This window comes from Microcaecilia unicolor, chromosome 13 (genome assembly GCF_901765095.1).
Source record: "Microcaecilia unicolor chromosome 13, aMicUni1.1, whole genome shotgun sequence".
Classification (NCBI taxonomy): Eukaryota; Metazoa; Chordata; class Amphibia; order Gymnophiona; family Siphonopidae; genus Microcaecilia; species Microcaecilia unicolor.
Window position 1 is genome coordinate 93,749,408 of NC_044043.1, and position 24,854 is coordinate 93,774,261.

Consider the following 24,854-nt stretch of genomic DNA (forward strand, 5'->3'; position numbering starts at 1 on the left):
CCTACATAAGCGCACAATTATGAAATGGGCTCCCAAAAAGCTGTGAAAACAATCCACGACCACTTGAACTTCAGAAAATCACTAAAATCCAACCTCTTCAAAACGGCCTACCCCAGCGACCCAACGTAAACCTCTTTACCCAGCAACACAGCATGACTATAATCGTACTGGACAACACGCAATCTTCATCCCTTCTGACCCTCCACTTATATCTCATACGATCACTATATAACCATGCATTTGTTATCAACCGACTGGGCAAACGCCTTTGACGGTACTATGTAAGCCACATTGAGCCTGCAAATAGGTGGGAAAATGTGGGGTACAAATGCAACGAATAAAATAAATAATAAGCCATATAGGAACAAATCGTGGGAACATAGGGCACTCATGGGTTAACTTCTGTGGATCCACTTGTTTGGAAGTCTGTGGACTTCCCTCTACTTCTTGGTTTCTTTGGATCTGCCGCTTATTTTCTAAGGACCGTTTCAATGTAACAATACCCGATCCAAAAGTTAGGGGGCTTTTTAGAAAGGCGCGGTAGCGGGCGTCTCTTAACATTTAGCGTGTGCTTATTTTTAGCACACGCTAAAAACTCTAGCGCACCTTTGCAAAGGGACCCCGTAGTTAAGTAAACTGCCCTCACTATTTCCCCAATTCTGAACAATGCGTCGTCACAAGTTAAGACACCAAAATGGAGGTTATGGGGGAGATTCTATATATGGTGCCTGGAAAATCCATGCGGGAATCATTTTCGCTTAAGCGTATTCTGTAAGATTTAGGTGTGGGATATAGAATACGCTTAGTTGATATCCCAGCGCCTAAAACTACGCACGTCTATTGACTCCAACAAAAACATGGCGTAAATCCCGGCGCGTAGATTTATGCGGAATGGGCCATATTCTGTAATAACGCGCTTAAATTTGGGAAAGCCGATGAAACGCCCATTTCCTCACCTATAACCATGCCCCTTTTTGGATGTGCGCATTACAATCTAGGCGCAGTTCATTGCCGTATATGCTTAGCGAGTTATGCGCGTAAATTCTAATTATTGCCAATTAGTGCTCATTATTGCTTATTAAGTGCTGTTAAGCCAATTAAGTTATGTGCATTGTTGGAATATGCTTGGATTTTGGCACAGAACGCTAGGCGCAATATATAGAATCCATCAGTAAGTGCTAAAACAGGGCTAAGCAGACAGGCGCTATTTCTCTTAACCTCCCCCTGATTCTACCTCACCTACAGAAGCCCCAGACGGAATTTTCATGCATCATTTTCTTATCACAGAGGAACTGCAACTATATCTCAAGACTTCAGTACAATAAGTCCATTGAAACAACGTAAGTATTTTTTTCTTAATTTGACGTCTGCAAAGTACATAATAGCTCACAAAACTGACACGTAATAAAATACTACTATATCTCACCCATCCACAATGCTCTAAATGGGCTGCAAAAGACAACCACTAATTCATAAAGAACAAAAAATACAAATATAACAGAAATCAAACACCCTAGAATGTTTTCTCATGTTTGGGAAAGGATTCCTTAGTACAGACAGACATAAATGGTGGTAATCTCCAAAGGGATTCCAATGAGTATTGACTGGGTTCTCGTGAAACGGTTCTCACTCTGCTATGATGTCATTTTGCAGGGTTTAATTATTTATAGCTGTTCAGTTCCTATCGAGACCTTTACAGCCAGAGAACAAACACAGTACCAGCACCAAACCTTTTTCTGCAACTCTCGTTTAAGCAACACAGGACAGTGCAGTCAAACATCTGTTTTACTGTTAACTGTGGCAACCACGTTAGTGAAGGTTGTTGCAGTTAGTTGTCTGGGACTTGCTGCGTCTGAGTTAAGTGGAACTGACCACAGTATTAGTGATGCTCACTACAGCAAAGAGCGAAGGCAGACACTGGAGTAAGCGAGCAGGGTAATATACAGAGCACAGCGGCAAAGAGCAGGAGCAGACTGCGGTAAGCGAGCAGGGTAATATACAGAGCACAGCGGCAAAGGGCAGAAGCAGACTGGAGTAAGCGAGCAGGGTAATATACAGAGCACAGCGGCAAAGGGCTAAAGCAGACTGGAGTAAGCGAGCAGGGTAATATACACAGCACAGCGGCAAAGGGCAGAAGCAGACTGGAGTAAGTGAGCAGGGTAATGCGGCAAAGAGCAGAAGCAGAATGGATGGCGTAAGAAAGGACGGTAATATACAGAGCACAGCAGCAAAGGGCAGAAGCACACTGGAGTTAAACGAGCAGGGTAATATGCAGAGCACAGCGACAAAAGGGCAGAAGCAGACTGGAGTAAGCGAGCAGGGTAATGCGGCAAAGAGCAGAAGCAGAATGGATGGAGTAAGAAAGGAGGGTAATACACAGAGCACAGTAGCAAAGGGCAGAAGCAGACTGGAGTAAGCGAGCAGGGTAATATATAGAGCACAGCGGCAAAGGGCAGAGGAAGACACTGGAGTGTGTGTTATCTATATACAGAGCGCAGCACAGAGTGGAGGCAGACACTTTAGTAAGTCCGCACAGTAACATACAGAGCACTGCTCTCGGTTTCCTGCAGCAATAGAAGTGGCGAGTCTGTGGTTGTCTGGCACATTTGCATACGAAACTGATAAAAAACGATACCTGTTCTTAGCCCAAAGGCTAAAATGCAACTGCATATTAATATTAATTTGTATTTTATTGGAAATGCTCCGAAGCAGTGCAGGGAATCGCCTGTTCTATAATGGAATCTCGGTACCCAGTCTGCATTACAAGAATATTAATGTAAATTCACACTAGCGTGCCTCAATGTAGGTGCCCAGAAGCTCGCCATGCGACACGTATAACGCAGCATTCTCTCTTAAGTTACGTGCAAACGTTGGAGACAAACCCATGCCCCTCCCTTGCTCCACCCACACATATGTCCACCCCCTTGCATTTACCCATTAAGGCACTTATGCACTCCTGTTAGAGTACTTTGTAGTGTAATTATGCATGTTACTGCACATGCCCAGTTCTAGAATTGCCCTGAAACGGGGTTTTTTTTTTCGGGGGTGGGGGTAAAGGAAGGTATCTGATAGGTGCTTGGTAAGGAGGAGGGGGCAGTGGGCCAAGTCAGGTCACATCCTCCTCCTCCTCTGCTGCTTTAAAACCTTGCTCTTCACTCCTAGCTCTCAAGGGCTTCCCAGCAATGGGTCAGGTTTTCAGGATATCCCTGAAAAAAAAAAAACCATTAAAAAGATTTGACTGCTTACTCCCTCCGCTATATGGAAATCTCTCTTATACATATTCATTAGGAATATCCTGAAAACTACTACTACTTAACATTTCTAGAGCGCTACTAGGGTTACGCAGCGCTGTACAAATTAACGAATAAGGACGGTCCCTGCTCAGAAGAGCTTACAATCTAAAGGACAAAATGTCAAGTTGGGGTATATGAGATTTCCTGAGAAGAGATGTAGTGATTAGGTGCCGAAGGCGACATTGAAGAGGTGGGCTTTGAGCAATGATTTGAAGATGGGTAGGGAGGGGGCCCGGCGTATGGGCTCGGGGAGTTTGTTCCAAGCATGGGGAGAGGCGAGGCAGAAGGGGCGAAGCCTAGAGTTGGCGGTGGTGGAGAAGGGTACTGAAAGGAGGGATTTGTCAAGAGAGCGGAGGTTACGGGTAGAGACGTAAGGGGAGATGAGGGTAGAGAGGTAAGGAGGGGCCTGCAGATCGAGTGCATTTGTAGGCGAGAAGGAGAAGCTTGAACTGTATTCGGTATCTGATCGGAAGCCAGTGAAGTGACTTGAGGAGAGGGGTGATATGAGTATATCGGTTAAGGCGGAAGATAAGACGTGCGGCAGAGTTCTGGATGGACTGAAGGGGGGATAGATGGCTAAGTGGGAGGCCTTATGGCAGCCCTTGAGGGCTGGGAGTGAAGACCAAGGTTTTAAAATGTTCAGCAACTACGGTGTCCTGCACGGTTCAAAGTATGACACTCCTGAATTCTAATAAGCTACATTAAAGCGCCATTTTGGAAAGGTGGACTAAAAATAAATCCAAAATGTCTACCCCGACAAACGTAAATCTTGCGTAATCATAGAAAAACAAGTGTGTATTCAGAGACACAATTGGTTTATTGTTAGTAAAAGAAAGAAGCCTGAATGTAGGATGGGAGTTTGCCTCTCAGGACAAGAGGGGCTAAACATCATCCATCAAGAAACAGTGGACTCTTGACATATGGGCATAGTGAGATGCCCTGGTCTTTCTTGGGCCAGAAGCAGCTATTGTGTACTAGGACAGGGCTTATTGGACCAGGAATGGCCACTTCCATCCCTCCTCTTCTCCACAAACAAGGGCAGCTGACTCCATCGTCTGTTCCAGAGAGAAATCTATGGCTGAATCACTCAGCTGAGCATAGAAAATCAGGCACAGAATGACTAAATTCTCCCCCCCCCCCCCCAAACCAACCTCAAGAAAAAAGAGAGGGGGGGTTGGGATTAAACCACAAAGCCTCCTCCCGCTCCCCTGAGAAAAAAACAGGTGCTGGGTCACTCAATCAGGTCCCCAGGGCTTTCTTCCAGGAAAGAAACAGGGGCCAGGCTCAATCCATTGTTAGACATGCCATGGCTCGTACAACCTCCCCCCCCCCCCCCCCCCCAAAGTTTTCCATATTCCACACAAAACATCTGCCTTAAAGGACTGCTGTCGTTATAAATACACAAAAGCCAGGAAATTCAACCAGGGACGTCACCCCAGTGCTTCACATCTCGTCAAGCTAGAGATAATATCAAAGAGATTTCTACGATTTCATCCCATAATTGCCGATAGTACAAAAAGGTAACAATTCTTACTCTAGAACCAAGACAGAATTCTGAGACTCCATTGTCCTTTCTGGAATTCTACTACTAATACTACTTAACATTTCTAAAGCGCTACTAGGGTTACGCAGCGCTGTACAATTTAACATAGGAGGACAGTCCCTGCTCAAAGAGCTTACAATCTAAAGGACACGTGAACAGTCAGTCAGTCAGTCTGATAGGGGCAGTCAAATTGGGGCAGTCTGAATGGAAATAAACCCTGAGTGTTTCTTGTTTTATTTTTTTCTGAGACCTCATCGTCTGCACAATAAGAACATAAGAATAGCCATAATGGGTTAGATCAAAGGTCCATCTAGCCCAGAATCCTGCTTCCAGCAGTGGCCAATCCAGGTGACTATACCTGGCAGAATCCCAAAAGGCGGGAAGATTCAATGCTGCTTCAGCCCAGGGATAAACAGTGAATTAATGGTGCAGTTACTGGACTGTTACATAAGTATTGCCATACTGGGAAAGACCAAAGGTCCATCGAGCCCAGCATCCTGTTTCCAACAGTGGCCAATCCAGGTCACAAATACCTGGAAAGATCCCAAAAAAGTGCAAAAACATTCTATACTGCTAATCCCAGAAACAGCGGATTCTCCCCAAGTCCATTTAATAACGGTCTATGGACTTTTTCTTTAGGAAGCCGTCCAAACCTTTTTTAAACTCCGCTAAGCTAACAGCCTTTACCACATTCTCTGGCAACAGATTCCACAGTTTAATTACATGTTGAATGAAGAAATATTTTCTCCGATTTGTTTAAAATTTACTACGTTGTCGCTTCATCGCATGCTCAATCTAAGAATAAAATGAGAAATACGTACATAAACACAGCCTGTTCTTTTGAATTCCATTCAAAAAATACCAAGTACCCGGCCATAACGGTCTGCAAGGAATACTCCCATTGTCCCAGAACATTTCAGGTATCCAAACTCCCAAGCTCAGGGTTTCCTAAGAGCTGTGGAAGAGACCACCCCGACTTCAATCTTATTTTTAGTTCCCCCCCCCCCCAATACTTCCCAATTCAAACAAGAAATTTTAAATCCCAAACTCTCCTATGATCCGCAAGGCTTCGTTCTGTTTCTGTGAGTCTGACGTACGTGGCCGCTGGCTGATCTGCAAAGCTTCGTTCTGTTTTTGTAAGGCTGACGTACGCGGCCGCTGGCTGATCCGCAAGGCTTCGTTCTGTTTCTGTGAGTCTGATGTACGCGGCTGCTGGCTGATCTGCAAAGCTTCGTTCTGTTTTTGTAAGGCTGACGTACGCGGCCGCTGGCTGATCCGTAAGGCTTCGTTCTGTTTCTGTGAGTCTGACGTACGCGGCCGCTGGCTGATCCGCAAGGCTTCGTTCTGTTTCTGTGAGTCTGATGTACGCGGCTGCTGGCTGATCTGCAAAGCTTCGTTCTGTTTTTGTAAGGCTGACGTACGCGGCCGCTGGCTGATCCGCAAGGCTTCGTTCTGTTTCTGTGAGTCTGATGTACGCGGCTGCTGGCTGATCTGCAAAGCTTCGTTCTGTTTTTGTAAGGCTGACGTACGCGGCCGCTGGCTGATCTGCAAAGCTTTGTTCTGTTTTTGTAAGGCTGACGTACGCGGCCGATGGCTGATCTGCAAGGTTCATTCTGTTTCTGTGAGTCTGACGTCCTGTACGTGTACGTGCAGGACGTCAAGACTCACAGAAACAGAACAAAGCCTTGCGCTGGTAGAAGAGGACCTCGGCTGGTGGGGGTTGGGTTCCCCCGCCAGCAAAGGTAGCCGACAGCGGGGGAGGGCTGGCGGTGGGAGGGGGGAGGGAGTCAAGAGGGTCGTCGGCAGGGGGGTCCAGGGACAAATCTAGGTAATAGGTCGCTTTGGAATATCACAAATGCTTTTTAAAATAAATGGGTCTAGACCTGCGGTTCAGTCACAGACCTGCAGGGCGAAAGACTTGAATCTCAGCTGCCTCTGGTTCAAAGCTGATGTGAGGACCTTGAGTTCAGAAGAGGGAGAAAGGAAAGGAAGCTGTCGACACAGCGCCAACCCCTGCAGTCAAACAGTTTCAATGCTTGTATGGAGAAACAGGGCGACTGAAGAACAGACAAGGATTGTCAACACACATCACTCGTTAAGCGTTCAGTGAAGGGAAAAGTAGGACCAGCTGAACAGTGGATGGGAGACTCAATTTAAGAACTCCCCACCAACCCTTCACTGTGCAAATGAAACAGAGAGCAGGATGGCACCCAAACTTCCTACGCACTAATATTTATAACAAATTCAAAAATATATTTAAACATTTTTAAATATTTTTTTTTTGAAAAGTGCTCATAGGTTGTCACGACGACAATCACAGACCCACTGGTCTTACACTTCGTCCAATGGTATGCAATCATCACACATTTTCATATCTTTATACCATCGGCGCCAATGTGCCCGTTAAAAAGTAATATATTTAGGGGCCCCTTTTACTAAGCCGCATAAGCGTCTGCGCACGCCCAACGCGCATCAAAATGGAGCTACCGCATGGCTCTTATGTTAATTTCGTTTTTGTCCTGTGTTCAATACGTGCGTAGGTCATTATCGCCCGTATGAGACTTTTACTGCTAGGTCAATGGCTGGCGGTAAGGTCTCAGACCCAAAATGGACGCAGGGCAATTTTCATTTTGTCGCAAGTCCGTTTTCGGCAAAAATTTTAAAAAAGGCATTTTTTTTTTGCAGGCGCCCAAAACACGCGCCTGCACTACCGCAGACCATTTTTCAGCGCACCTCAGTAAAAGGACCCCACAGTACTTAGCAAGTTTCGCAACAAAAAAGCTAAGTACTAAATGTATTACTTTTTAACGGGCACATTGGCATTGGTGGCACTGATGGTATAAAAATATGAAAATGTGTGATGATTATATGCCATTGGACGAAGCGTAAGACCAGTGGGTCTGTGACAGGGGCGTAGCCAGACTTCAGTGTGACGGGGGTCCAGAGCCTGAGATGAAGGGGCACATTTTAGCCACCACCAACTGACCCCTCCCCCCTGCCGAGAGTCTCGACCCCCCTCCCGCCACCAACCCTCCCCCGCCACCGCCGTCGTCGCCTACCTTTGCTGGCGGGGGACCCCAACTCCGGCCAGCCGAGGTCCTCTTCTTCCGGCGCAAGGCTTCGTTCTGTTTCTGTGAGTCTGACGTCCTGCACGACGTCACACTCACAGAAACAGAACAGAACACGGCCGCTGGCTGATCTGCAAGGCTTCGTTCTGTTTCTGTGAGTCTGACGTACGCGGCCGCTGGCTGATCAGCAAGGCTTCGTTCTGTTTCTGTGAGTCTGACGTACGCGGCCGCTGGCTGATCTGCAAGGCTTCGTTCTGTTTCTGTGAGTCTGACGTACGTGGCCGCTGGCTGATCAGCAAGGCTTCGTTCTGTTTTTGTGAGGCTGACGTACGCGGCCGCTGGCTGATCAGCAAGGCTTCGTTCTGTTTCTGTGAGTCTGACGTACGCGGCCGCTGGCTGATCTGCAAAGCTTCGTTCTGTTTTTGTGAGGCTGACGTACGCGGCCGCTGGCTGATCTGCAAGGTTCATTCTGTTTCTGTGAGTCTGACGTCCTGTACGTGTACGTGCAGGACGTCAAGACTCACAGAAACAGAACAAAGCCTTGCGCCGGTAGAAGAGGACCTCGGCTGGTGGGGGTTGGGGTCCCCCACCAACAAAGGTAGCCGACAGCGGGGGAGGGCTGGCGGTGGGAGGGAGTCGAGAGGGTCGTCGGCAGGGGGGTCCAGGGACAAATCTAGGGGGGCCCAGGTCCCCGTGGCCCCACATATCTACGCCACTGGTCTGTGATTGTCTTCTTGACAACATATGAGCACTTTTCAAAAAAAATTTTAAAATGTTAAAAAATATTTTCGAATTTTTTATAAATATTATTACTGTGTGGGAAGTTTTTTTGATGGTGGTGATATACCTATCTCATTCCCCTTCAGATACATTATATTTTTTCCCACTCAAAGAGGTCAGACAAAATCAGGTTGCAGTACAGGTAAATTGGGTTGCCCTGTAGATAGTGGGTCAGGCAAGGTGTCTGCACAGATCTCTGGTGGGGGGGGGGGGGGAGGGGGAGGTTGACTGCTGCTCAGTGAGTAGAGGAGCCTCACCAGGAACCCAATGAGAGAGAGTCAAAAATGCAAATCTAATTCCATTATTCATCTTGCTTTTCACCCAAGACAAGCTGTATCGCCTACTCAAATCTACGTTCCAGATGATTGCCGGCAGCCCCAGAAATCACTCAACCGTTACTGGCACAAAACCTTGCAGTCCTCGTGTTTCAAGACATCTTATTTTTTTGTATTTTCTGTTGATTCAAGTTGCGGACCTTAGTAGGTGCTGTTTTGTGCTGAAAGTTACATTTGTCTATTTCATAATTTGTTCTGTGTTCATATTTACCAAAGGGAGTGTCGGTAAACTTCCTTTTCAGCTCGATCGGACAGCTCACCCATGTATGGGACGTTAAGGTTTTCTCTCTCCGGAATGCTCAGGGCATCAACTTCTCAAATATGTGCAGTAAGTGACAGTGAATATCTTTTCTTCCCGTCACTGTTGTGTCAGTGACACAAACTTAATTTTGTTTATTCACATGGTCTTATCTGTATATAAATGATGCGACACTTCATCCCACGTCTTCATCCCACAATCCTTCTGTGACATCGGGACTTGCACTTAAAAGAAAAGCGAAGGCGGCCTCTGGACGGGTTGACTATTGTAATGTTTCACAATATCACATCTCTGCTTTTATACTGTAAAATGAATTGGGGCTGCTTATGAGACAATGCAGCACTGCTTCTGGGGTAAGGAACAAGATCAGAGTGTGTATAATTTTCCCCCAAAACTCTGACCCTGTGATGCATTAAGGGGGGTCCTTTTACTAAGCCGCGGTAAAAAAAAAAGTGGTTTGAGGTACTGTAGGCGCAGGTTTTGGGCACGCGCAGAAATATTTTTCAGCGCACGTACAAAAAAAAAAATGCCTTTTTAAAAAACTTTTTCCAAAAATGGACGTGCGACAAAATCAAAAATTGCTGTGCGTCCATTTTGGTTGTCTGACCTTACCGCCAGCCATAGACCTAGCGGTAAAGGACCTGAGCGTGTCAGATGCCACTTGGCGCACGTCCGCTACGAGCGTCCCAAAAATATTTTTCAGATGCGCGTAGTAGACGCGCGCCAAAAACGAAATTACCACAAGAGGCACGTGGTAGTCGGGCGGTAAGTTCATTTTGGCGCGTGTAGATGCTTATGCGGCTTACTAAAAGGGGCCCTATAAGGTTTCATCCCCCCCCCCCCCAAGGTAACCTCTCTAGACTCGCTTCCTCTCTCATACTTATGGTGTATAAGGGCTGTCACTGTGATAGACAGCATCCTAGATGGTTGGGGAGGTAGTCAGTCCTCTTTTCAATACTATGCCTAGCTGGGGGGAGGGGGGAGTGCCTGTCCCCCAGTGAAGATGCAGCAGTGCAAGGTGGCCGCTCCAGACCTTACTTCCAATTGGCATAGCTAGGTGGGGCACCAGGGGAGCGGCCGTGCCTTCAAATGGAGTTCTGCTGACGCCTATTTTCTTCTCGTCATGTTGTATTGAAAATGTGTGCCGGAAGTCACTATCGTGTCGCTTTGGCCCCTCTCCCGCGCCGTCAACCTGGCTCCGCTTCTGCTTACTTCCACAGTTCCACTGCCATAATAGAGACCCAAGCGAAACCAACCATAAAGAAAATGTTTTTCTCAATACGGAAACTCAAACGCCTGAAACCATTCTTCCCAAGGGAAATATTTCGTAGCCTGACACAGTCAATGGCATTAAGCCACGCAGACTACTGTAACGGAATCTATGCGGGATGCAAAGATCAAATCATAAAGGAACTTCAGACCGCCCAAAACACAGCAGCCAGGCTTATATTTGGAAAAAACGCGTTTTGACAGCGCCAGACCACTCCGAGAAAAACCTCATCGGCTACCAATCAAAGAACGCATCACTTTCAAAATCTGCACGACTGTTCACAAAATTATTTACGGCGAGGCACCGGGATACATGACAGACCTCATCGACCTGCCAACCAGAAACGCCACAAAATCTGCACGATCATACCTAGATCTCCACTACCCAAGCAACAAGGGACTCAAATACAAATCCACCTACGCATCCAGCTTTTCCTACTTAAGCGCACAACTGTGGAACGCACTGCCAAAAGCAGTAAAAACTACTCCCGGCCACCTTAATTTCCGGAAAGTACTGAAGACAGAACTGTTCAGAAGAGCATACCCCAGCGACCCAACATAAAATACCGGACACTTGCGACACAATATAACCGAGGACCGTAATGGACATTATCCGACTCTTCCTCCCCTCTCCCTCTCTAAGTTCCCCCAATTGTACATACCTCACATGTACCTCATTCTACCACAATTCACTTTGTATTCATTCAAACCATGTATTTGTTCAGACTGAAATCGGCTAACGCCGAAAACGGCAATATGAAAGCCACATTGAGCCTGCAAAAAGGTGGGAAAATGTGGGGATACAAATGCAATAAATAAATAATGATATCAGAAGTAGTGAACACCTGTCTTGCACACACTGTAACAGTAGAGAAGGTCCCTCCCCCCTCCCCCTTCATCTCTTCTTATAACAATAGAGGAATTCCCCAGTCTCTCTGTAATCCCTTGGGGTCTGCTGGCCTCCATCGTTCCTATCTGGGCTCTGAACCTCCTTCACTCTCCTTAACCACCTTTCCAGGAGCCTGGTTCCTGGCTCCCAGCAGTGCAGTAATATTCCTTCTTTGTTCACATCCCCCCCCCCCCCCCCCATCAACCCTAAACATTTACTACTGTTCCGACACTTCTAGGGCATTATAATATGCGATGATGTGCAGACACTCATAGGAGAGGAGCTTATAGGTTACTCGGAACAAGACACAGGAAATGCACCAGGAGGCGCTATTATGATTTCAAAGTAAGCTAAAAAAAAAAAAAAAAAGATGAGTTTCAGACCGTCTTCGAACGTGGGCACACAGGGAGTGCGACTGTACTGAACCGGGAAGCTGGCTCCAGAAATAACGCAAGAAAGTGCGGAGTCTGATGAAAGAAGGGCACAGACGAGATTAACTTTCCTAATGTAGTTCACAAGGAAAGGAGTGGGAGAAGGTAGAGCGAATACATTTGCAGGTACGTAACAGAGAGACCAGCATCATGTGAAGAAGTGGATGGGGGGATCCAATGTGAAGTCCTGTGAGAGGGGTTAACCCACTTTATTTTTGTTACATTTGTACCCCGCACTTTCCCACTCATGGCAGGCTCAATGCGGCAGGCAATGGAGGGTTAAGTGACTTGCCCAGAGTCACAAGGAGCTGCCTGTGCCGGGAATCGAACTCAGTTCCTCAGTTCCCCAGGACCAAAGTCCACCACCCTAACCACTAGGCCACTCCTCCACTGTTGCTACTATTTGAGATTCTACATGGAATGTTGCTATTCCACTAGCAACATTCCATGTAGAAGTCAGCCCTTGCAGATCACCAATGTGGCCGCGCAGGCTTCTGCTTCTGTGAGTCTGACGTCCTGCACATACGTGCAGGACATCAGACTCACAGAAACAGAAGCCTGCGCAGCCTTCTACATGGAATAGCGACATTCCATGTAGAATCTCCAATAGTAGCAACATTCCATGTAGAATCTCCAATAGTATCTATTTTATTTTTGTTACATTTGTACCCCGCGCTTTCCCACTCACGGCAGGCTCAATGCGGCTTACATGGGGCAATGGAGGGTTAAGTGACTTGCCCAGAGTCACAAGGAGCTGCCTGTGCCTGAAGTGGGAATCAAACTCAGTTCCTCAGGACCAAAGTCCACCACCCTAACCACTAGGCCACTCCTCCACTCCACTCCACTTGCAGAGGCACTGCTGCACAGTTGAATTTTGAACAGACTGCAGGAGATTGGGCAGAAGACCTGTTAAGAGCAGGCTGCAGTACAGTAAGAAGGCGGCGCTAAGTGGATGCAACGGATTTTAGCAATGTTACAGAGGAACCAACATTTAGAAATACATGAATTGTAGCACAAATCATTTGGACGCAAACAACGAATGTATAAAAACAAGCTGACCTTCATCAAACGGAGGCATAGCCCAGTGGTTGGAGTGGCAGGAAAAGTTCCACTCAAATCCCACCGCAGCGCCTTGTGACGTTGGGCAGGGTCACCTAACCCCTCCATTGCTTTAGGTACAAATTGGGGAAATGCGTATTGTACCTGAATGCAACTCAACTTGGACCGCTATAAAAGAAGGTGCAAGTTAAAAAAAAAAAAAAAAAAAAACTAAATAAAGGGTTGTAGATTTTCATTCTCCCCCCCCCCCCCCCCTCCCCCAGAACATTCTTTAACTGCATGCAGGATGCTCTTACTAGAATGAAACTTGCGGTCGGTCCTCGTGAGAAAAAAACCCAAGAACGGCCTTTCCCACCACACTTGTCGAAGGTACCCTGCCGAAAGTGGTTGGAAACTCACCTGAGTGTTTGAGGTTAGTAGTAGGTCCCTGCAGGTCCAGAATGCCCTCGCTCAAGCCAGGTACCCCTTAGGTACTCCATATCCAAAAACAGCCTCTTATTAAAGGAAGTGGCCACGAGGGCCCCCTCTCCCGGGCACCATAAAACCACAGGGCAGAGCTGGCAGAAAAGAAGACATCCAAGGTGTGCGTGCCCCTTCTACTCCCAGGAACGGAGCAAGAGATGCAAAACTTCACGCTCCTGTGTCTAATCCCATTAAACACCTGTTCGGTGGGCAGCTGGCCAGCTGAGAGAGGAAGAGGGCTGGTACAGTCCACTCAAAAACATGCTTCTCATACAACCCAAGACAGCAGGGCAGGGCAAACAGCTCCTCATTGACACAGGAGCTGCAACAGGACACACAGGCTCTGCCCCTACCTCTGCCTTTGTTCTCTGGTAGATGATGGCTTTAAAAAGTCCATCAACAGAGTTTAAATGGATTTAAAATTTAAAAAAAATAAAAGATAAAACACAGCACCTAAGCCAGTCAGCTCCATCAATTGCTTTTGTTCAGCTATATATGGAAACAATGAGTGTGTAGGCAGCCTGCGGACTCAGTGGAGTGGGAGAGAGAGAAAAAGGAAGGAAGGAGATTGGGGGGGGGGGGGGGGGGGGCGGAGGCCACTTTGGATTTCCTTTGTAAAGGCCTTGGGCAGATTCCATTGGCCGAGTGGCCGGGGTTCCTGGCCAATAGAGACCGGCTGCTAACAGAGTTCACAGCAGGCCCTTTCCGAAGGGAGGGGCTGGGGGGGGGGGGAGCAGCAGCCACAGCTGCTGCAAGAGGAAAAGCCCAGCTGTCTCTCCCAGCGTGGCAGGAGTGCTAATGAAAGCCACCCTGGGCTCTCAACGCTGCTCAGCTTTCCTGGGAGGTCTTTGGATGGAGCTGCCCTCCCTTAGCCTCTGCTCCGTGGAACCAGCGCTTCCTCCCCCCCTCCTTCACCCAGTTGGCACAGGTTCACGTCTCCCGCTGTGTACTCGGCAGGCTGGATATAAGGTACCGGGCTTAGGAGAGGGTGGGAGTGGGAATGGGAAGGGCTGTAAGTTTTATGGAAGGAGGACCAAACCTTGCACATCACTTGAAAGGAAGTAAGCATCAGAGAACTATATCCAGGGGAATTGAAACTGAAGGTGTGCACAGGATCTAGGAGCTGCAGGGAAGCAGATAAAACACGGCTAGAATCCTACTTAATGAAAGAAGTCAGGGTAGAAAATTAGGGACTTTTCCATCTTCTATAGTCAGCCCCTTTCTTCAGAAAGGGCAAAAAGGGCCTGGGTAGATTCACAAACGTACACACAACCATTTACGAGGGAATGGGTGATTTTTATTATAAGTACATAAGTAATGCCATACTGGGAAAAGACCAAGGGTCCATCGAGCCCAGCATCCTGTCCACGACAGCGGCCAATCCAGGCCAAGGGCACCTGGCGAGTTTCCCAAACGTACAAACATTCTATACATGTTATTCTTGGAATTGTGGATTTTTCCCAAGTCCATTTAGTAGCGGTTTATGGACTTGTCCTTTAGGAAACCATCCAACCCTTTTTTAAACTCTGCTAAGCTAACCGCCTTCACCAAGTTCTCCGGCAACGAATTCCAGAGTTTAATTACACGTTGGGTGAAGAAAAATTTTTTCCGATTTGTTTTAAATTTACTACACTGTAGTTTCATCGCATGCCCCCTAGTCCTAGTATTTTTGGAAAGCGTGAACAGACGCTTCACATCCACCTGTTCCACTCCACTCATTATTTTATATATCTCTATCATGTCTCCCCTCAGCCGTCTCTTCGCCAAGCTGAATAGCCCTAGCCTCCTTAGTCTTTCTTCATAGGGAAGTCGTCCCATCCCCGCTATCATTTTAGTCGCCCTTCGCTGCACCTTTTCCAATTCCACTATATCTTTCTTGAGATGTACCGACTGTATCTGCAACAGGTTTTCAAGAAGGGAAAGAGGGATTTGGATTTAGCCGACACCTTTCGGCTATAGCTCAAGGTGAGTTACATTTAGGTTCGGCAGGTATTTTCCAGCCCTTGGAGGGATCGCAGCGTAAGGGGCTGATATAAGAAAAGTGTCCTAACTTCGCACAGCACGCAATTCTCTGGGTGCTAGACGCGGAAAGGATTTGGGCAGAAGCTAACCCTGTGCAAAGCCTTCCATTAGTCAAAAGCACACAGCATATTAAAATCTATGGTAATGAAGCTATTATCTATTCTGCCCCAATGCACAGAAGGCTTAAGGCTGAGTACAATGTCAGGGCTTTAATGCCCAGTCTGAGGAGACCTACAAGGGTTAACTCATTCTGCTCCAGTGTCTGTCCCTTTTACTAAAGGGCGGTAGGGTTACTGCGTGGCTAGGTCGAGGGCTGCGCCGAGGCATCCCACGATATTGCTGTGATCAGCACGTGCCGATCCCCAGTCTAGAAAACAGAAATTATTTTTTTAGCGCAGGGGGCGGGGAGTGGGTGTTCCATGCAATAATCAGGTAGCGCTTGATCCCTTACCGCCAACTAAATCGGAGGCAGAAAGGGCTCAGGCGGGAATGGCCACTCACCAATTGTGACATCAGCGCACGGCCACTACTGACATAAATTACAATTATGGCATTTTTCTGCCGCACTAGAAAAATGTTTGGCGCTCACGGAAAACTCACGCGCTAATCGCAGTGCCGGCCACTTTCTAGAATGGTTTGGTAAAAGGATCCCCAAGAGAATTTAATGCCTGCGCCTTTTCCCGTGAGTATACGGCAGGGGCGTAGCTACGTGTGGTCATGGGGATGTGGGCCCCCACAGATTACGCCCTGGCCCCCTCTACATTTTACCCCCCCCCCCCCCCCCGCTGCATCAGGTACCTTGTTTGCTGACGGGGGTCCCCAAACCCCGCCAGCCGAAGAGTTTTCTTTAGCGCCGGTCGACTCCGGCGCCTTCATTGTGGGATCGTCTGTTTCTGACGCCTTATGTCCTAAACCGTGCATGTAGCCCCATGCAGGACGTAAGGTGTCAGAAACAGATGATCTCACAACGAAGCCGCCAGAGTCGACTGACGCTGAAGAAGACTCTTCGGCTGGCGGGGATTGGGGACCCCCGTCAGCAAACAAGGTACCTAATGCGGGGTGGGCAGGCGGCGGGGTTGTGGCAGCGATCCAAAGTGGCGGCGGCGGGGTTGCGATTGCGGCCCAAAGTGGCAGCGGAGGGGGGGGGAGGGTTTGCAGTTGAGGCGGTCCAAAGTGGCGAGGGGGTCGGCAGCGGCAGAGGGAGGCAGCTAAACAGTGCCCCCCCCAACTCGGGCTCTGGCCCCCCCTCCCGCCGAGGTCTGGCTACGCCCCTGGTATACGGGACCTGCCTACTTTTTTCACGGCCTCCATGAAGGGCGTGGCTAATAGAAGAGGAGGTGATGGTTTTGCGCAAAGGGCAGATAAAGCTGCGCACAGATCCCAGCATAAACAAAATCGTATTGGCGCACATCTACGCATGCGCTGGAATGTTACTCTGTGTGTTAACTATTGGTACTACAAATACTTTATGCACAGAATCACATTCCAGCGATGTGCAGATGTGTAGCAACGTAGTTCTATACTATTCCACCCTTTAAACCGCTAATCACAAGCTTTCTCAAGGATACGACTACCAGGAATATACATGACATTTCTTTTGAAAACAAATGGAAAACAGATGCATTTGTTATCTGCCAAATAACCGGTAGCCTGATATTTTACAGGGTTGTTTTGCAGTCTTTAACAGACAGCATTTCCGAGGGAGGAGAAGAGGTTTCATTCTTGGTGCTGAATAAAATTAATTGCTGTCTTGAAGCCCCCCCCCCCCCCTGCATCTTGGCAGCAGCCTCTGTGGGGTTTTAGGGTTTGCTCCTGTCCTCCAGTGATAAGAAGTTATCAACCTCAATATGCACAGGACTCTCTATGTGGCTTTCCATTCAACAGTCCAAGTCATGCTGCGGGGGCATTGATACGTGGGCCAGGGGGGAGGAAGTTGGGAGGAAGAACACGGAGCATGCTCAGGCTTCAAATCAACGTACTGAAGTCGGCTTACAGCTTCAGTGGAATATGCTCTCAAAACAGTGGAGAGGACAAGTTCCATTGGAAATGTGGGGAGGGGAAGGGTGGGGGTGGGGGGGGAACCCACACAAAGAAACCCTCCTACTGGAGCAGAAACCTTACCCCCTCCTCTAACAAGAAAATGGCCAATATCTAAAGGAGAGAACAAAGCATGAAAGTTGCGGAGCGGAAAGTGCCAGTGGGCACAGCAAAAAAACTCTTAATGTAAATTATCTGATCAACTTATAAATACAGAATCAGTTATTCAGAAAGTAAGTATAAGATTATCTCATGTAAAGAGGAAATCGCCTCAAGAATAAGCTCCTCCCAGTGAATTTCAACATGGGATAAAAGCTACACTTTCTTCATCATGGGCGTTTTTTGCTCAGATTCCTCTTATTTTTTGAAATTTTTTCTAATATATTTACTAATGTTCCAAATAAGCCACTCTGCCAAATCTATTATCTAATAATTCAACTTAGCTTTGGCTGGCTGTAGGCTTTTTTCTCTTAAAACCGTGGTTTAACTGTGGTCAACGGTCCCGTTTCACGTAATGCTGCTTCAGGTTTTAAGAGAAAAAAGCCTACAGCCAGCCAAAGCTAAGTTGAATTATTAGATAATAGATTTGGCAGAGTGGCTTATTTGGAACATTAGTAAATATATTAGAAAAAATTTCAAAAAATAAGAGGAATCTGAGCAAAAAACGCCCATGATGAAGAAAGTGTAGCTTTTATCCCATGTTGAAATTCACTGGGAGGAGCTTATTCTTGAGGCGATTTCCTCTTTACATGAGATAATCTTATACTTACTTTCTGAATAACTGATTCTGTATTTATAAGTTGAGCTAATAATAATTGGAACCAGTTCCCCTGTGTTTATATATTTTTAGTTTGTGTCTAATTATCTGATCAAGCCAGGCTGCCCCAACTAAAATATAAAAGAAGAAAAATCCATCAGCGGTAAAAGCAAGATTAATACTATCTCCCTCCCCACCCACCCCTGCTCCAGAAAGAACAGTCATCTTTTATCTGTAACCTCTTAACAAGATAAGCCAGCCAAACCAGGCACACAGCCCCAAAGGCATTTAAAACACCCAGCATTCTAGCTAAACATCAAAATATATATATATATTGAGCACTCTCTACCCTTACCACTAGACCCCAAACCAAACCCAGAATCCACTTCCCGACTAAGCCCTCCCCTCCATCCTTCCCTCAAACCCAAACCCCGCTCAAAAGTAACCCACCACATAACTAAGCAAGACTTCAAATGAGCCCTCAACACTCACTTTGGGCATTTTTAAAGTTTTTTTTTTTTTTTTAAAGCATAGACACTTTAAATTTAGATGCAGGAGACACCAATTTGTGCTTTCGCTTGGGTCTGCTGTTTCTCATGACCAGCGCTCAAGGGCTTGCACGGGCTTCCTTCTGCTTCCAAAAGCAATCAAAGCCGGCAGATTTTGCAGAAAGAATCATGAGAGAATCATGGGAAACCCTCTGTTCCAACACCCTAACGCCTACTTCGAGCTGAAGTTATTTTTTGCACCCGTAAGGCAGTTTTGTTCTTGGCGTTCTTTTCTGAGCATTGGGGAGGAACACAAAATGACCTCATTTACATGAGTTGACTACATTAGCGTGCTGCTTGCGTTGTTCGTCTGAACGCTCGTTTGGTCCCGTGCTCCAGGACCTCTGAACATTCTGCGCAGGTAAATGCTACCATGGCGCTAATAACCTCGAGCGGCCGTGTTTGCTTTTGAACATCGAGGCACGAGTGCTTCAGCTCAAACCAGCAGTTAATGGACTTTTTTTTTTCGCTTTTAAGAAGCCATTGGGGGGGGGGAGGGGGGGATAACCTGCTTGGAGCAGCAGTTACAAACCTAACTGCTTTACCAGGCAGACTACATGGGCCATTCTGGTCTCTCTGTCGTCATTTACTAAGACATTCTATGAGCACCTAAGAAAACCAGGGCTAACCCACTGGTGCTTAGAAGTGGCATATCATTAAATGCTACTAAGTTACGTTTGCTGAGCTGACGCTAATGAAAATACAGGGGGAAGGTCCTTGAGACAGCCCAGGTTTGGGCGAAACGTGCATGTCGGACATCTGTCCCCCTGGCTCCGACAGTAAAGCAAGATGCAATGAGATAAGTGGAAAAGCTTTGATAATTACAAGAGGAGGTTAGGTGTAGAAGAACCAGTGAAGATTTAGATGTTATGTATATCACTTGCAATTGAAATTGTAGCGATTAACATCACTGAGGTTCTGAGGAAACCAGTGAGAGATGGTTTGAAGATACTAAGATAAAAGCTACAAAGATACATGACTCTGGAATATTTTGAATTAGTATGATAAGAAGTTGTATGTGTAAATACAGTTACTGGATTTCAGAAATTAGTACACAAGTAATGCCACACTGGGAAAAGACCAAGGGTCCATCGAGCCCAGCATCCTGTCCACGACAGCGGCCAATCCAGGCCAAGGGCACCTGGCAAGCTTCCCAAACGTACAAACATTCTACACATGTTATTCCTGGAATTGTGGATTTTCCCCAAGTCCATTTAGTAGTGGTTTATGGACTTGTCCTTTAGGAAACCGTCTAACCCCTTTTTAAACTCTGCCAAGCTAACCACCTTCACCACGTTCTCTGGCAACAAATTCCAGAGTTTAATTATGCATTGGGTGAAGAAAGATTTTCTCCGATTTGTTTTAAATTTACTACACTGTAGTTTCATCGCATGCCCCCTAGTCCTAGTATTTTTGGAAAGCATGAACAGACGCTTCACATCCACCTGTTCCACTCCACTCATTATTTTATATACCTCTATCATGTCTCCCCTCAGCCGTCTCTTCTCCAAGCTGAAAAGCCCTAGCCTCCTTGGTCTTTCTTCATAGGGAAGTCGTCCCATCCCCGCTATCATTTTAGTCGCCCTTCGCTGCACCTTTTCCAATTCTACTATATCTTTCTTGAGATGCAGCGACCAGAATTGAACACAATACTCAAGGTGCGGTCGCACCATGGAGCGATACAACGGCATTATAACATCCTCACACCTGTTTTCCATACCTTTCCTAATGATACCCAAAATTCTATTCGCTTTCCTAGCCACAGCAGCACACTGAGCAGAAGGTTTCAGTGTATTATCGACAATGACACCCAGATCCATTTCTTGGTCTGTAACTCCTAACATGGAACCTTGCATGACGTAGCTATAATTCGGGTTCTTTTTTCCCCACATGCATCACCTTGCACTTGCTCACATTAAACGTCATCTGCCATCTAGCTGCCCAGTCTCCCAGTCTCGCAAGGCCCTTCTGTAATTTTTCACAATCCTGTTGCGAGTTAACGACTTTGAATAACTTTGTGTCATCAGCAAATTTAATTACCTCGCTATTTACTCCCATCTCTAAATCATTTATAAAAAAGCAGCGGTCCTAGCGTGGACCCCTGAGGAACCCCACTAACTACCCTTCTCCATTGTGAATACTGCCCATTTAACCCCACTCTCTGTTTCCTATCCTTCAACTAGTTTTTAATCCACAATAGGACTTTTCCTCCTATCCCATGACCCTCCAATTTCCTCTGTAGCCTTTCATGAGGTACCTTGTCAAACACCTTTTGAAAATCCAGATACATTAGCATCACTTAAACATTCACTAGTTCTAACAGTTATCTAGTGCAACCCCATCTCTTGGATCCCAGCAGCACACGTCTTCGTAATGGGCGCTCCCCCTTAATAAACTATGTGGGGCCAGAAAAACTTTGTTTACTACGCCCTCGGCCCCAGCACATCTGGGATGATGCTAATGGTTCCAACTGAACAGGTGGCTTTCGTGTTATCTTTGGGAAACACTTGGGTCAGTCTGCATTTCAGACCCCCACAATGACCATGCATCAGATAAGATTTACATACAGGGGAGGCCATGCACACCCCTCTCATCAATATTCACTGGGGATATCCTGAAAAAATAGGCCGGCTTGAAAACCGCTGCAACAGATGTTTGGCCTTTAAGGGCTGAGGAATCTTCTCACATGTGATCTGGGTTATCGTGGAAAAGCCTGGTTGCACCTTCCTCCTCCCCTGCACCGTACAAAGATACCAAATACAGTCAAGCATTTAGGTTGCCGAAAAGAAACAGACATTTGAAGAGACAGGACCTGACCAGTGTCAGGCCTGTCTTTTAATAAGATTAAAATCTTAATGGCTCTGCCTTAAACGGACAGGCTTTGAGAATGGTCAAACACCTCCACAGTTGGGAGAGGAGGCCTCTAGGCAGACAATCTGTTCAGGTACTTTCCACCTCAATCAGTTGCAACGCCTGAGTGGGAGGCTCAGCGTATGTTGCAATGTGCACAAAAAACAGATGCATTCTTAGCACCTCTGAAGAATAGCTAAAATACATTGTCAACTTTATCCCAGTGGCATTCCTAGGGGGGCTGACACCGGGGGCGGATCGCCGATGCGCTGCCCCCCGGGTGCAGCACCCCCCCCCCCGGGTGCACGCCGCTGGGGAGATGCTGCGCAAGCCTGTCCTTCGTTAGTTCCATGCTCCCACTCTGCCCCGGAACAGGAAGTAACCTGTTCCGGGGCACAGGGAGCATGGAACGAACGACGGACAGGCGCGCGGCACCCACCAGCGCACTGCACCCACCGCACCACACCCTCCCCCCTCTAGGAACGCCACTGCTTTATCCAGATCAAAAGGAACAGAAAACCCACCCCACATCACCCTGTTAAAAAGGCTGTTAGTAATTGTCTGCAACAGGGACCAAGTGCCTTTCAGCTGTGCTGGCTGAGTACACCTGGTCTTTTGAAGCAGCTCTGCTGTGCGGTTTCAGATCCAGAGGGATCATCTGCTGCTCATTATGTATCCTGACACCCGGCTGTACAAGTACTGCTCGTTTAACTCTGTAAGAGCTCAAATTACGGCCATTTGAGTGCAAGAGAGTAGGTAAGTACCAGGACTTCCGTGTGAGATGAAGTAAGATTGGAAAGGGGTGCTCGGATAAATTTTGGGTGTTACAATGCAGCTCCACTATTAAATAGCAGCGAGAGGGTGGATGAAGCTTACAGTGTTAACCTTGATCTTTAGCGCCATGAGAGAAAGCGGTCCATGGTATCTGTAGACAAGACGCACTGGTAACATAGTAACATAGTAGATGACAGCAGAAAAAGACCTGCACAGTTCATCCAGTCTGCCCAAAAAGATAAACTCATATATGCTACTTTTTGTGTATACCTTACCTTGATTTATACCTGTCCTTCTCAGGGCACAGACCGTATAAGTTTGCCCAGCACTATCCCCGCCTCCCAACCATCAGCCCCGCCTCCCACCACCAGCCCTGGTACAGACCGTATAAGTCTGCCCAGCACTATCTCCGCCTCCCAACCACCAGCCCCGCCTCCCACCACCAGCCCTGGTACAGACCGTATAAGTCTGCCCAGCACTATCTCCGCCTCCCAACCATCAGCCCCGCCTCCCACCACCAGCCCTGGTACAGACCGTATAAGTCTGCCCAGCACCATCCCCGCCACCCAATCTCGGCTAAGCTCCTGAGGATCCATTCCTTCCGAACAGGATTCCTTTATGTTTATCCCACGCATGTACGTTATGGTCATAACACAACCCTTCTGCTTTATGATACCCTAATGCGACTGTTCCACGAGAACCTATCTTCCCACATCATTTTGTATTTGCTCACAGCGGAGTCTGTGAACGGCTCTCCGGTACTATGTAAGCCACATTGAGCCTGCAAATAGGTGGGAAAATGTGGGATACAAATGCAACAAAGGATTAAAATACAGACGAACACATGGCACCAGCTTTTCCTACATGAGCACGCAGCTGTGGAATACATTGCCAACAAACCTGAAAACAATTAATGAAATCACTACCTTTCGCAAAGCTCTGAAAACCTATCTTTTCAATAAGGTCTACCACGAGAATTCATAAATTGACTGGTACACTTCACCACTTCACCTTAATCTGAATGGTGCCTCTCTATAACTGTCTGCTTAATGCTTCTTTGCTATCCTTGATCGCATTGTAATTCCAAGTGTATTTCTATATCCTGACATGGCGCTGCCATAACAGGTCTTTGTAAGCCACATTGAGCCTGCAAATAGGTGGGAAAATGTGGGATACAAGTGCAATAAATAATAAATAAATAAATAAATAAATATAAATAAATAAATAAATAAATAAATAAAAGTTGCAGGAAGTTGGACGGTTTCCTAAAGGACAAGTCCATAAACCACTACTAAATGGACTTGGGAAAAATCCACAATTCCAGGAATAACATGTATAGAATGTTTGTACGTTTGGGAAGCTTGCCAGGTGCCCTTGGCCTGGATTGGCCGCTGTCGTGGACAGGATGCTGGGCTCGATGGACCCTTGGTCTTTTCCCAGTGTGGCATTACTTATGTACTTATGAAGGTACTTTCTTGCAGAATAACTAGCAACTTGTAACCTTTCATTTTTTTTTTTAGGCTTGCTTTTCTGAACTAGACTGTGAAACCGTAATGCTGTTATTCTGCATACCGTTTGATTCTTTCATTGCAATTTTTCAATTGGTATTTCTTTTCTTTTCATTACTTTCTATTCTCCAATTTTTTTTTTTTTTTAGGGCTGCATTTCAATTAAAATTTGTAATCGGGATTAATCACGCGATTAAAGATATGTTCTTGTTTCACCCCCCCCCCCCCCCCCCACTGCAGCTCCTTGCGACTCTAGGAAATAGAGGGTTAAGGAGGTCTTCTTCAAAAGGCGCACGCTAACAATTCACGTGGCAAACAGGAATGGGCTGTGTCGGCATTGCCGCGCCAGGTTAGTAAACAAAGGGGTAAGTGACTTGTCCAGAGTCACAAGGAGCTGCAGTGAGGGGGTGTGGGGGAGGATAACTCACCTTCAATCGCACAATTAATCATAATTAAAATTTTAATCGACTTGCAGCCCTAATTTTTTTTTCTATACTAGTTAACCCAGTACAATTCTTGCCATTGCTGCTGGCTTCACTAGGATATGTCCTGGCACAATGAACTAGTCAAGATCAGTAATGAATTCATATCAGCTCTCGCACCAGCTTGCATGACAGCTTCAAGGGGGTGCAGAACAAAGTCCTTCTCTCCCTCTCAACAGTCTCTTCAGTGCTAAGTGACTATTCTGTGCTACATGTACATAAGCACCGCCATACTGGGAAAAGACCAAGGGTCCATCAAGCCCAGCATCCTGTCTCCGACAGCGGCCAATCCAGGCTTCAAGAACCCGGCAACCCCCCCCCCCTCCACCCAAAAACAAAAAAAAAAAGGAGGGAAGTCCGAAGAGAGGCGATCAGCTGTTGCTGCCGGTGCAGCGCCTTCACACGGAAGTGAGAGGCGCTGTGAGGGCCAGGTGGCAGAAGGAGGGGGGCGGGTGGAGGGGGGGAGCGGCGGCAGCGACGACCTCGGG

General features: G+C 47.0%; 1 protein-coding gene across 3 annotated transcripts in view; it reads right to left on the reverse strand.

The window, feature by feature from the left end:
* The window catches only part of PHC2 (polyhomeotic homolog 2), a 292,890-nt gene that overhangs the window by 39,560 nt on the left and 228,476 nt on the right, over positions 1-24,854 (reverse strand). The gene's annotated exons all lie outside the window — the stretch shown is intronic.